Genomic DNA, 14,076 nt, shown 5'->3' with positions numbered 1-14,076 from the left:
AAATACACCGTACATCATAACCTCCTACAATTATCAACCACCCACACTTAAGCAATACCCCCATAACATGGCACAACTCCACCACAAACTATAACTAGTAACAATACCTACAAAACTCCATCTTAAATAACTACCTAACAACTTAACTAATACAATAACAAATTAACTAATACAATAGAATACATCATAACCCATTGAATCTCTACACAAACACATAACCAAGGAAATTTGGCACATAACATTTGAAGGTCGAAGAAGATAAAACCTTACAATTGAAAGAGATGGTAAAATAAATTGGCGAGGGTTAAGTAAATAGATTATTAAGATTGAAGATCTTGATTTTCCATCCAAAATTTATCATTTTCTACTTCAAAATCCTATTGTGTTCGTAAGGTTTGAACGTTGAATAGTAGATAGAATCTTAAGATTGAAAAAGAAAGTAAAAAATTTTAAGGCTCAATTGATGGAATTGAAGTCTAGATAAAGAAAAAAAATACCAAGATATTGAAGATGATGTAGAAGAAGAAGACATTTGGTTTTGAGAAGCGATGTTTAGGTTTTGAGTAAGAGCAATTTGATCTGACTATTGGACCAATTGGAATTGACATGATAAATCAATCAAGTGAACGACTGGTAAGGTTGCAACTTGGGCGGGATAACCCGAACTCGACCTGATTGATGGGCGAGCTTGGGTTGAGTTATATGGAAAATGAGTTGAGTTCGGGCTAGGAAATCTCAACTCGAATTCAATTCGGGTTGAGGCTTCGAGCAATCTGACTCAACCTGAATCCGATGCTATATATTTACATATGCATATTTTTATTTATTTATTTTTAAAAATATTAACTTTTCTTCCTAAATATATTTGTAAAATTAAGGGAAAAATTACTAGATTTGGAGGTTGTCTGCAAATTTATTTACTGGTGATTTTATTTTTTTATTTTTATATATTATATTGTATTTGTTTTTTATATTATAAAATAAAAATTATGTGTTGATCAAAATGAAATTAGACTTGCTCAATGAGCCCAACCCACCCAAAATTACCTAACTTGAGGTAACCTGAGCTCAACCCGATTTTAGAAGCTCAATCTCGGTTGATTTGGTTTAACGAGCTCTAACCCGATGATTGAGTTGAGTTTAGCTTAGGTTGAAGGTTCTACAACTTGAGTTGAGGTTGACCCTCCAACCCACCCAGGATGCAGTCCTATCAACTGGTTGGTTTTGAGTTTTGAACCATTGAGTGGTACAAATTTTTAAATAAAATGGAAATCAAGTCCGATAATCATCTTTGGATTTATATATAGATTATTAAGTCTTTGTAGTCGGTTATAATCATGAATCACACAAATGTTGTATCCTTAATAGTAGTGCTACTTACCATACCCATATGAATCATCTGAAAGTGGTTCAATTTCGATGGGTAACAAGTCAACTAGCAAAATAGTTGGCCTTGGTCCGATGCCACCAAAGTTGATTGATAAGTTGCTTAATGACCTCTAGAATGTTTAATATGTACCATTTTTAAAAAGAAACTTGATTTTACTCTCTCAAACTTGACTCAAATTTCTATAGATTTACAATGCAAGCTAGAGCTCTCAATATTTCAAAGGGGGCCTAAGCTGTAATAAGCACATTTGAAGACAATTGAACTTAAAAAGAGCAATTCAGATAGAAAAATTTGGGGGAAAGTTATTCCTTCAGCCAACTCCAAATTTTTAGGATATTAGACTTCGGTGAGGATAATGTATTTCACTATGTATTGTGAAAAAAAAAATTCACAAAATTCCATCGCCCTATATCTTACTAAGCAAAAATTTTATTTTACGACGTGTATAAAAGCTCGACTGCCTCTGCTTTAGAGATTTATCACAAAAAGATTTATCTCAAATCAAGTAGTGACAAATCAACTTCATGATGCCATATCAATAGGGATGATGGCATTGTAGACTCTGTCGGTAGCCTTGCTAGCCTGAAAAACAAATGAGTGACAATCAGATGTGACCGACAAGAGTTGAAAATATTAGAACAAAGCCTTATCCCAAAGATTTCAAATAATAGGATTGAAAAAAAGAGGCGAAAATATGCTTTACTTCTTTCTCCCAATTAGTGCGAAGAGTTATGATTAAAAGAGACGACACTTGCACAATCAATGCACATATGATCCCTGACCAAAGTCCCTATTAAACCACATTGTCAATACAAAACTATGTATTAGTATCATCTTATTTGCGACGATAAAAGTAGATACAATAATATAAGCTAGACAAAGATAAAAGGAGGAGACAAAAACTCACCATTCCTCCTATGTGGAGGACAAAAGCAAAAACAATAGCACATGGAATGCCTACAAGGTAATAAGCTCCTAGATTGACAAAGGCACCAATCTTCTGCCAACCACATCCTCTAGCAACTCCTGAACATCAGTTAAGAAAGACCCATTCAATAAATACTATAATGAATTTGATTTGTAACTCTTTTAAGCAGTGACATGGTTTTAAATCTTGTCTGATACCGAGATGACTTGCCCAATTCATCTTGGTATCGTCCATGAATGAGAAGGATAGACAAGGTGTCTCAGCTGTGCCAAATTTCACGAGAAAAACAAGATGACTCGGTCGAGTCAATCAGGATTTTGCACATTTTACTTCAAAATAATTAATTTTTTTATAATTCAAATACATATTATCTAAATAGAATATGATTTTATGATTGAACATCTTCTAATCAACTTAATTTTATTTTAAATATACATGAGTAAATAATTGCAAAATGAGTTAGAGGGTTTATCTTGTCAGAGACAACTCAGTCTCATCCATGGACGAGACGATTCATCAAACCGAGGTTTGAAACCATGAGCAGTGACAGATGTATAACGTTTCAATCTCCATTTGAAAGATTCCGCATTACTAAACCCATTTGCCTATATGGTACTATGAGACTTTGGAAATCTATCTGCCAGTTATGAATGACAAAAGATATTTTGTTGAACATATTTTAAGTACCCATTGATAAGTTACTCTAATATATGATGCAGTTGATCCGATAACCATCCTAAGTAAGGATAGATTTATAATCGTTTGAAATTGAAACCTATTCCTATTCGCTTAAATAGGACTCATCATGATAATGTTTATTAAAAGAGAGATTTGGTATTAATTCTGGAAAATCTGATCTCAAAACGAATTCATTTTCCCTCATAAAAATTGTGTAAAAAATATCAATGTTGGCACAATAGCCTAGTAAAAATAAGTACAAACCTGACAGAACAGATTGGGTTCCATCAAGAAGTTGGAGATTGCGAGGAGTGGTATCATTTTTGCTAAATAGCTTACGACTTCTTCTTCGTTACTATAAGCATAACCCCAAATACGACGTACCAAGACCATGGTTAAGCCTATCAATGTGCCCTCAGTAATCACTATGAATAACACAACCCACACAGCTAAACGTGCTGCTTGTGGATGCCCCGCACCCAACTCATTTGAAACTCTTGTGCTGTGAAAGAATATTGTAAAAAATCATCAAATGTTTTACGAAATATGATTGAGGAAAGGGTTTACCATCCATTTAGCTTAACTGACCTTACGGCTCCACTGAGTCCAAACGGGATCATCCATACCATTGCACCTGTGTTAAGGCTAGGGACATAAATGTTCAGTGATTAATGAACTATTAAATGCAAATTTTACATAGGAAATGATGAAATTATAGATGATAAATGAACAATTTGAGAATCATATATTATGGTGGAGAAAGTACAGAACAGGACACGCAATAAGCCAAAGTTATTGTGCCATAATGTTACTTTTATACACCAAACAGAGGTACCTAATGATTTTGCATTTATTTAAATATATTTTATAATTTATACCCTTTTTTATGAACATTTATTTGAAGTTGAGAAGGCCTTATAAAAGTAAATCTTTACTATTATAATGAGAGAAGGGGGAGTAGATATGGTGGCTAAACACCAAAATTTGGATCTCATAAATGCCCCACCTTTACATTTAAATTTAATAAAATCAAAGTCATCTTGGTCAAAATCCAAGAAAATTGCAATTCCTTGACCCTATAATCACGTGATTAGATTTTCAAAATTACTAAAATATCCCTTTTACTAATAATCTTCAAGAACCCAACAAATAAGTCTTTCTGATACATGTGCGTTTGTACATGCCACCTTCTAGTTTAATTAAATGCGAGTACAACATGTAGCTTGTTTGGTAAAAGAATTCAATTACCAAACCTATAAATTAAATATTTTGAAAATGAGTGTGACAATGAAATCTTGGCTTCCTACTCGACCTGTTTGGTAAAACACCCATTATTATATCTTCCGAGTCAAAAATTGTCGTTGGCTACATTCATACCTATGTACTTTTATCTGAAGGTGATATAACCTGATCTGAAGTAATTATCACTTGCTCTCATTTAAGAAATTATAACAAAAATATTGATAAGATATGAACATAATGCTAACCTGACCGACAACACCGATGTTTCTAGCTCTGGATTAGGAAGAAAACCCGATAAGAGAACCATCAATTCAAATGACCACGTTTCCAAGCTGTTCCAAATCATATAATTATCAACTCATAATTAATATATTAAAAGCTTTTAGATCATGTATGCAACTTAATTATAATAATATTAGAAAAAATATTCTGATATTAAAACATGAATTGCTTAGTAATGAGAGAATAGTTGGGCAACATTACCAGACCATGATAGCTGAAGGGATGGCAAGTCTTATAAAGTTCAAAACATCATGTAAAGCCTCCTTCGAAAATCCAGTCCAAGTTTCTTTACAAGTAGGAGAGAATTTGACATAAAGTGCCAACAATAACACATTGACCCAATAAGAGAAGGAATTTGCCAATGCAGCACCTCGATTACCAAGTCCAGATTTGAACACCATAATCCAACACACGAGTAAATGCAGTAAAGTAGTAATTCCCGAGCTTATCATCATTGGAAAGACGATTTTTTGGGCTTGTAAAAATCTGACATGACATTGAAGGAGACCATAGGCGAAAAGGCATGGAATCATGTAAAGAGCATAGCGTCCGGCTTCTGCTGATATAGCTGGATCTTGCCCAACTGCCACGAGAATGGGACCGGTGTAGGCCCAAATGAACGCGAGAGGAATACTAACAAGTGAAATAACAAACATGGCCCTCTGCATATGTATGCCGAGCATATAGTATTGTTTTGCACCATAGGACTGACCACATAAGGTATCCAATGCGCTTCCCATTCCCATCTAGTGTCAAAACAAAAGGTTTAAGTAATTAAGATTTTTATTACCAATTTAAGAGTTCCATTCCACAAGATAAATTAGAAGAGCCTATTCTAAGTCATTAACTTATTTTTTTGTTTATCTTAATTGGGGTTTAATAATTAAAAGTTTGGGTGCCAATGTGTAACGGCCATGTACTCTGACACCTAGAGTTTAGGTGTAGCTCGCCCCGGAGTCACCCGGGAGCCCCTATGTAACACTATGTAAGGCTCGTTATGAAGCCATGTCAGCCCCCGTACCAGGGCATATCTGTTAGCTTAGGGTACGTGTCAGCCCCGTGCCAGGGCATCCTTGTTAGCTTAGTGGCATTTTCGTAATAAGGGAGTATGACCGGCCTCTACTTTTGATGTTCCCTTCTGGAAATCTAGTAAAGACTTAGCATACACTTTGTAGGAAGGGTGTCAGTGCTGTCCCAATCCCCGGCCTACACCCACGTTGTTGAAGCCCTTGAAGCCCAGCTCCGTGGAGGTCCCGCGTGTCATAGGATCATCAATTGCTTGTAACGCATCTATTTGCTTTTATACCGCGTTACACCGTGTAATCAATATTATATCAACAAAGTTGCCTTCGGGCTTTATCTCGTGTTGCCTCGTTTACTTGTTTGCTAGCTACGTGTGTGTGGTGTACGATCATTTTACAGGCTTGCAAGTGGATTTGACCCCCTTGCGCCGCACGACCCCGCTTCGAAAGAATAGGGCCGTGACAGTTGGTATCAGAGCAGCAGTTGTTTGAGCAAGTTGGTATCCCCCCTAGCTATTCCCCGGAGATCCCATTCAGTTCACGCGAACAATGGTAAGAGGAACTACTAGTACCGCGGATCAACCCGCTCCAAACACACCAGCACCACGTACAAACAAGGAACGCATAGGTATTAGAGGAAAAGGTAGGTATGCTATCGGGATAGTTGATGGTATTGCGCAATTGGATGATCGACAGAACACGCTGGAGGAAAGATCCGAGACATTCCGAGCCAGAGTGACTGACCTCGAGGAAGATACCCGAGGATCCATAGCTACATTACAGGAACAGATCACGGAGCTCACTACTAAGGTAGGCCTCCTGGTAAGAGCCGTTGGTAACGAGCGGCCTACCGGTGGTGATGCTCCTCCCTCGCGCTTGCGAGTCCCCGAGCCACGCGCCTTCAGTGGTGCACGCGATGCGAAAGAGCTCGAGAACTTCCTGTTTGATATGGAACAGTACTTCCGTGCAGCTCGTCCGGATTCAGAAGAGGTAAAAGTAACAACTGCTTCTATGTATCTTGCAGGTGACGCTAAGCTATGGTGGCGAACAAAGTACACCGAGATGGAGAGTGGCCAATGCTCCATCGATACATGGGAAGACCTCAAAAGGGAGCTGAAGAATCAGTTCCTACCCGAGAATGTGGAGTTCATTGCCCGCAGGAAGTTGAGGCAACTCCAACATACTGGTACCGTGCACGACTACGTCAAGCAATTTTCCGCATTGATGCTTGATATCCGTGATATGTCAGAGAAAGACAAGCTGTTCTCGTTTACAGAAGGGCTTAAGCCTTGGGTTCAGACAGAACTACAGAGGCAACGTGTGCAAGACCTCACGACTGCTATCGCCGCAGCTGAGCGGTTGACGGATTATTCTCCCGTGGATGGGAATAAGAAGAAGGTATCCAATCAGTCGAAAGGGTACTCTCAGCAGAGTGAACGCACCCATGGGTCTTCCAAAGGTAAAAATGGAGGATCTAGACACAGTCCAAGCAGGAGATCCCATCGGGATTCCTCCCCTTCGAAGAACACCGGTACCCAGTCCAACAATCACCGCAACAAGATTCAGTGTTACTTGTGTGGTGGTCCTCATAAGACGTTCAATTGCCCGCAGAGAAGCAAGTTGAATGCACTGTTAGCTTCCCAGAGTGACCCTAGTCACGAGAGTTCAAGTGAGAAAGATGAGGATGAATCTTCTCATATGGGAGCTATGCATCTGTTGAATGCAATGAAACAGACCTCTGAGACTAAGACGATCCGTCAGCGTAAGGGTCTCATGTATGTTGATGTGGAGATTGGTGGTAAGACCACCCAGGCAATGGTTGATACGGGAGCTACGCATAGCTTCATTTCCCCTGCAGAGGCGAAGCGCCTCAATATCCGGCTCGAAAAGGATTCAAGCCGTATGAAAGCTGTTAACTCCGAGGCCACTCCTATACAAGGGTCGGCCAAGTCCGTGGCCATCAAGATGGGTCCATGGAAGGGTAAGCTAGATCTTCTCGCAGTTCCACTCGATGAGTTCCGAGTTATCATTGGGATGGACTTTCTGCGACAGAACAGGGCCGTTCCGATGCCATTTGCCAACACTTTGGGCTTGCTAGGTGAAAGTCCAAGCTTCATTCCTCTCTCTACAGGTAAAGAAGAGGGAAAGATGATCTCAGCCCTTCAGCTGAAGAAAGGGTTGAAGAAAGGTGAGCAAACGTTTCTTGCTACCTTGCGAGTTGAACCTGATGATCAGGACCATAGTTCAACTCCCCCATTGGTTAAACAGGTTTTGACTGAATTTGATGATGTTATGCCGGAAGAGCTTCCGAAGACCCTACCGCCACGTAGGCCGATTGATCATCAAATCGAACTAGTACCTGGTACCAAGCCTCCTGCAAAGGGGCCATACAGGATGAGTCCTCCGGAACTAGCTGAGCTACGCAAGCAACTTGATGGACTTCTGGAGTCTGGATTTATCAGACCTTCGAAGGCACCTTATGGGGCGCCTGTTTTATTCCAGAAGAAGCACGATGGGTCATTGCGACTTTGTGTAGACTACCGAGCGCTGAACAAGGTTACCGTCAAGAATAAGTATCCGATTCCACTGATTGCCGATTTGTTTGATCAACTTGGGGCAGCCAAGTACTTTTCCAAGTTGGATTTGAGATCAGGGTACTATCAAGTACGGGTTGCAGATGGAGATGAGCCGAAAACTACCTGTTCTACCAGGTATGGTGCTTATGAGTTCTTAGTCATGCCTTTCGGCCTTACGAACGCACCTGCGACATTCTGCACCTTGATGAACGACCTCTTCAGACCATACCTCGACAAGTTTGTTGTGGTATATCTCGATGACATTGTGGTATACAGTTCTACCTTAGAAGAGCACGTTCAACATTTACGCAAGGTATTCCAAGTGCTTCGCGACAATCAGTTGTATGTCAAGCTAGAGAAGTGTTCATTCGCCCAAGAGCAGATTATGTTTCTTGGCCATGTTGTGGGTAATGGACAGATCCGGATGGACATGGAGAAAGTGCGAGCTATTGATGAATGGAAAACCCCTTCTACTGTCACAGAACTCAGGTCATTCCTCGGTCTTGTGAACTATTATAGACGTTTCGTCCAAGGTTATTCCAAAAGAGCCGCACCTCTCACAGACCTGTTGAAGAAAGATCACACTTGGTCCTGGTCGGACAAGTGTATGAGGCGTTTGAAGACCTCAAGCTTGCTGTTATGCAAGACCCAGTCTTAGCTCTACCCGACATCACCAAGCCGTTTGAAGTTCAGACAGATGCATCTGACTTTGCTATTGGAGGAGTGTTGTTACAGGATGGGCATCCGCTTGCTTATGAAAGTCGGAAGCTCAATGATGCTGAGAGACGCTATACCGCACAGGAGAAAGAGTTGTTAGCCGTCGTCCACTGTTTGAGAGTTTGGAGACATTATTGTTGGGTCACAAGTTCATGTGAAGACTGATAATGTGGCTGTGAGCCATTTCCTGACTCAGAAGAAGTTGACACCGAAACAGGCTCGTTGGCAAAATTCCTCGCAGAGTTCGACTTGGCCTTGGATTACAAGCCAGGAAAGAACAACAACGTGGCCGATGCCTTGAGTCGCAAAGCAGAGCTAGCAGCACTTCAGCGACAAGTTTCTCAGGTTACCAGCACTTTACAGCAGAGAATTCAGAATGGTTTGAACAGTGATCCCCAGGCGAAGGCCATATTGGATATGGTGCAGAAGGGGAAAGCACGCCGTTTCTGGCTTCGGGATGGGTTGTTATATACCACCAAGAGCCGCATGTTTGTTCCACGTGCGGACGGGCTAAGACGAGAACTGATGAGGGAGTGTCACGACACTCCATGGGCTGGCCATCCGGGCTGGCGCCGCACATTAGCTCTCTTGGAGCGAGGATACTACTGGCCGAACATCCGTGATGATGTGTTAGACTATGTGAGGACCTGCCTCATTTGCCAGCAAGACAAGATCGAGCGCGACAAACCTATTGGGCTGCTGGAACCGCTTCCAGTCCCCCAAAGGCCTTGGGAAAGTGTTTCTATGGACTTTGTCACAGGTTTGCCGAAGGTTGCAGAGTATGGGTCCATCCTTGTGGTTGTGGACCGTTTCTCCAAATATGCTACATTTATACCGACCTCGACATATTGCTCAGCAGAAGAAACAGCGCACTTGTTCCTCAAGCATGTCATCAAGTATTGGGGTGTGCCCAAGAACATTGTCAGCGACAGAGATTCAAGATTTACAGGGAGATTCTGGACCGAATTGTTCAGATTACTTGGGTCTCAGCTTGACTTTTCGACCAGTGGACATCCACAAACAGATGGGCAGACTGAAAGATTTAATGCCATGTTGGAGGAATATCTTAGGCATTTTGTCACTGCCAACCAAAAGGATTGGGCGAATCTACTTGATGTCGCACAGTTCTGTTTCAACCTTCAGAAGAGCTCTTCCTCCAACAAGAGTCCTTTTGAACTTATTACTGGCCAACAACCTTTAACTCCTCATACTATTGTTTCAGGATATCAGGGACAGTGTCCAAGGGCGTACAAGTTTGCTAAGTTTTGGCAGGACAACAATGAAATTGCCAGATCTTACCTTGAAAAAGCGTCAAAGCGGATGAAGAAATGGGCTGATGAACATCGTCGACCAGATCGTTTCAAAGTTGGTGACTTAGTTCTACTCAAGACAGATCAGTTGAGAAGGTTCAACCGAGTACAGCGAGCACACAGGGGTCTACTACAGCGTTATGAAGGTCCAATGCTCATCCTCTCTCGAGTCGGCAAGGTCTCCTACAAGCTGAAGTTACCGCACTGGTTACGCAACATCCACCCTGTCTTCCATGCCAGCTGTCTCAAGCCATTCCATGCAGATCCAGCAGATCCAGCACGCAGCATTCCAACACGTTCACCTTCTCGTTCAACAATCCAGCCGGAACGTGTTGTCGACCAAGTTCTCGCCGAGCGTCAAGTCAGCAGCAGTTCAAGCAAGCAGCAGCACATGGAGTACTTTGTCACTTGGAAGAACTTGCCAGAATGTGAAGCCACCTGGGAAAGAGCAGAGAACCTACAACCATTCAAGCAGAAGATTGAAGAGTTTGTCAGGGACAATGCGACGAGGACGTCTGCAGAATAGGTGGGGGAGACTGTAACGGCCATGTACTCTGACACCTAGAGTTTAGGTGTAGCTCGCCCCGGAGTCACCCGGGAGCCCCTATGTAACACTATGTAAGGCTCGTTATGAAGCCATGTCAGCCCCCGTACCAGGGCATATCTGTTAGCTTAGGGTACGTGTCAGCCCCGTGCCAGGGCATCCTTGTTAGCTTAGTGGCATTTTCGTAATAAGGGAGTATGACCGGCCTCTACTTTTGATGTTCCCTTCTGGAAATCTAGTAAAGACTTAGCATACACTTGTAGGAAGGGTGTCAGTGCTGTCCCAATCCCCGGCCTACACCCACGTTGTTGAAGCCCTTGAAGCCCAGCTCCGTGGAAGGTCCCGCGTGTCATAGGATCATCAATTGCTTGTAACGCATCTATTTGCTTTTATACCGCGTTACACCGTGTAATCAATATTATATCAACAAAGTTGCCTTCGGGCTTTATCTCGTGTTGCCTCGTTTACTTGTTTGCTAGCTACGTGTGTGTGGTGTACGATCATTTTACAGGCTTGCAAGTGGATTTGACCCCCTTGCGCCGCACGACCCCGCTTCGAAAGAATAGGGCCGTGACACAATGGCAGCTCTCTTTTAAAACTGGTTGCATCGACTTGCTACTTGATCTGATTGAATTTCGAGGTGACTCAGTCACAAAACTAGTTGGAATCATCTCAACTAGTCAACTCAAAACTCGTACAACTCAACTTGGAAACTCGGCTGGGTTAGGCTGAAAATGCACCGAGTCAAGAAAAAAACTCCAAACCCCTTGATTTTTCACCCAGAAATCCATCATTGAAAAATGGTAAAAATATGTGTAAACAAATCCATATAAAAAATGAAGAAAAAAACAAACCCAGCATACCAAGAAGCTGAAGCCAGTCATAGTTGCAAAAAGGAGTAGCCATGAAAGCACTTGATAAATATATTTTGTGTGTGATTATTAATCTCATACAGTTGTTTGGTGAGTCAACATTTATTAAAAAAAACAATAAAATGAAGTCTAGACAAATCTACTAAAGAAAAAAAAAAAAACAGAGGAACCCAACAAACCAACGAGTTACATCGATCAGTGTGTTGTAAGTATAAAAATTGGTGAGGTAATATAAGTTCCCTAAAAAAATATGCTAAAACTAAGTGTAAAAAAATATATATAATATAGAAAAATAGAAAAAAAGAAAGAAGAAGAAGAGAGACCCATCATACGAACCAGTTGAAACTACTCACAGTTGCAAAAAGAAGTGGCCTTGGAAGCATTAGAGAGATGTAACACTGATTGGTGTGTTACGAAGAAAATTTGGTCTGCCAATAAAATTTCTCTAAAATGGTAAAAACCAAATTTTAAACAAGGAAATCTCTATACAAAAGAAAAATAAGAGAGACCCAAAATAGCAAGAACTCACAGTTGAAAAAATAAAAAAAATAAAGTGGTCATGGAAGTACCAGAGAGAGGATTCAGAGAGATGTTTGGTATATCTGTAATATTTAATGTTATAAATTGGTGTTTGGTGTGGGAAATCTATACAAAAGGAACCTAACATACCAAAAAGTTGAAAAAAAATAAGTGGCCATGGAGGGAGGAGAGACTAGAGAGAGCAATGATTGGTGTGTTATAAGAAAAATATGGTGTGGAAATATAAATTATCTAAAAATGATAAAAGCAAGAAAAATAAGAGAAATCCAACATACCAACAAGCTAAAACCAGTAACAGTTGCAAAAGAAGTAGCCATGGAAGCACCAGAGAGGGGTAATTCTCCAAGATGACCTACATACATCACTGAGATCACTTGCAAACAATATTGTAAAAGATTTACTGTTATAAGAGGCACAGCTAACCATAACTGTTTCTTAACTTCTTCAAAAATCTGTTTTCTTCTCCTCACACCCTTTTCAATCCTTCTCTCTTCATCACCCAAACCATCAGAACCATTTTCTTTGGAAATTTGATGAATTAGAAGACTTCGTTTCAGTTCTTCACTAGTGTTGTTCATCTTTTTTCTTATTCTTCGCTTCTACTCACAAGAGATAAATGAAGGATGAAAGATGGGAAAACGACTCTCGTTCGCAAAACGTTATTTAATGTCATTTTCGTACAAATCCAATTTCCAAAGTGTATTTATTGCACTTTAACATGTGTCCTTAGGGCACACATTAACTCTCTATTGGACAAAAGATATTTTAGCCCTTCATTAATATTTTGACATTTATAATAATAGGATCGTACAAGGATAAAAATAACTTCACTTTGAAGGTGCCAACTTAGCTAAGTTGGTAGAGGCTTGTGTTGATTAATCCCATTGAATTCACTTTCACGTTAATATCTAATTATCTTGTCTGTTTAGAAAATAATAATAATAAATATTAATGTACTTTATAATGATGATATTTTGAAAAATAGAAATTGGGGACAATACTAATGACCTCATAAAGCAATGAACATTCTTTTTTGTGATTGATACATTAGGATTACTTCTTTTTTGTGATTGGTGCATTATTCTTACAGTAGATATATTAGATTTTGCTTCTGTTTACTGGCATATATGCACTCTTTTGAGCTAAGGTTGTAGAAGAAGAAAGACAGTAAAGTTGAAGGAGTATATTATGGGAAATGAGGGAGAATAACAAAAATCATATACAAAATTGAAAGGCCATTCTTGAAAAATGGGTAGAAAATGAAAGACAATCGTTCATTTAATGTTATTTCTGAGAGTACTTATCAAATCTGATGTGGGTGTGACATCCTTTGACCCACTCACCCCCAAATAATGAATTATACTAATTCGACATTAATTGTACTGAAACAATGCTAATCAAAATCAAATATCAACATTAATAAATGATGGAAAAAAAAAATCCAAAGACAGAGTCAGCAACCTTTTATCCAACTCATGCCCCACATGACATAACACTTGAATCAATTATGTAATGACACATGTCTAGAATTTAGATGACAAAATCCTCTATAAAAAACAAGGAAGGGGTTGAAAAAAAGTTAGTGAAATCAATTCTCTAAACAATCTCCTTTGCATATTTCATTAATCATCTTCTTCCTCATCTCAATTCTTTTTTTTCTTGAACATCCTATATATATTATTAATTAAATCTTCGGAGGTTCTTTAGCAAGCACCATACCTGGGCCTCTTCCTTCTACCTTCTTTCCTTCAACCTTTCTGAATTCGTGAAGAATTGGAGAAAGTTTCTTGATTAAGATCGTATAAATTCAATATCGAGGAGTGGAAGCTTGAAAAAGCCTCCACACCAATGTTACACATTTTCTGTCCTCTAGCAATTTGAAAAAGATAACAATTACTTTGAGAATAACCAACCTCTTCACCACAAAAAGAAAAAAATTTATCCATCCATTCTTAGTAGAATTTTAAATACACCG

At 39.8% G+C, this 14,076-nt stretch overlaps 1 pseudogene across 1 annotated transcript; it reads right to left on the bottom strand.

Moving 5' to 3' along the window:
• Positions 1-1,737: 1,737 nt before the first annotated feature.
• On the bottom strand, positions 1,738-12,754 carry LOC147406243 (protein DETOXIFICATION 16-like; annotated as a pseudogene). Its single transcript, XR_015176370.1, has 8 exons — positions 12,377-12,754; positions 4,722-5,266; positions 4,484-4,570; positions 3,585-3,641; positions 3,261-3,498; positions 2,298-2,416; positions 2,094-2,180; positions 1,738-1,972 (listed from the first exon to the last, which is right to left on the bottom strand). The product of XR_015176370.1 is annotated as a protein DETOXIFICATION 16-like (transcript).
• Between the last annotated feature and the right edge of the window lie 1,322 nt (positions 12,755-14,076).

The sequence above is a fragment of the Akebia trifoliata genome, chromosome 3, assembly GCF_017979445.1.
Source record: "Akebia trifoliata isolate Shusen 1 chromosome 3, ASM1797944v1, whole genome shotgun sequence".
Lineage (NCBI taxonomy): Eukaryota > Viridiplantae > Streptophyta > Magnoliopsida > Ranunculales > Lardizabalaceae > Akebia > Akebia trifoliata.
Note: the sequence above shows the minus strand (reverse complement) of the source record. Positions and strands in the feature narration are given on the sequence as shown.